Here is a 419-nt window from a genome sequence, read left to right as displayed (position 1 = left end):
AAATTTCAATAGATTCACTGTGTACGGGAAAAACTTCTGCCTAAAGTCATAGAATGTGAGCAGAGCCAAAAGTGAGCATGCAAGTTAGAGGGACAACTGGAAATCACATGAACTATAAATCACGTGAATATTCTACCTTCTCAGATTATATAAAATACATTTTAACTCGGCCTTTGACTGAATATGAGATAGTCACTGCGTAAGTATAGAAACTGAATATTTTTCTGATAATAAAATACTAACTTCGTTCCTGAATTTAAACAGAAAATAACACCAATTTCTCAAATTATCCTGACCACTGAGAAAAGTAACCTGATTAATCAAACACAATTAAGAGATCACTAATTTTTTTTTTTAAATGTTTTGTACTTTCATTACCTTTTGCATTTTTGCAGCATCCAGAGATTTCACAATCCTGC

General features: G+C 32.0%; 1 protein-coding gene across 1 annotated transcript in view; it reads right to left on the bottom strand.

The window, feature by feature from the left end:
• The window catches only part of CFAP99 (cilia and flagella associated protein 99), a gene marked incomplete at its 3' end in the record, with an annotated part of 56,592 nt that overhangs the window by 40,112 nt on the left and 16,061 nt on the right, over positions 1–419 (bottom strand). The gene's annotated exons all lie outside the window — the stretch shown is intronic.

The sequence above is a fragment of the Pterocles gutturalis genome, unplaced genomic scaffold (assembly GCF_000699245.1).
Source record: "Pterocles gutturalis isolate BGI_N339 unplaced genomic scaffold, ASM69924v1 scaffold16777, whole genome shotgun sequence".
NCBI lineage: Eukaryota > Metazoa > Chordata > Aves > Pterocliformes > Pteroclidae > Pterocles > Pterocles gutturalis.
The sequence above is the reverse complement of the archived record's forward strand: the minus strand, read 5'-3'. Positions and strand labels throughout refer to the sequence as shown.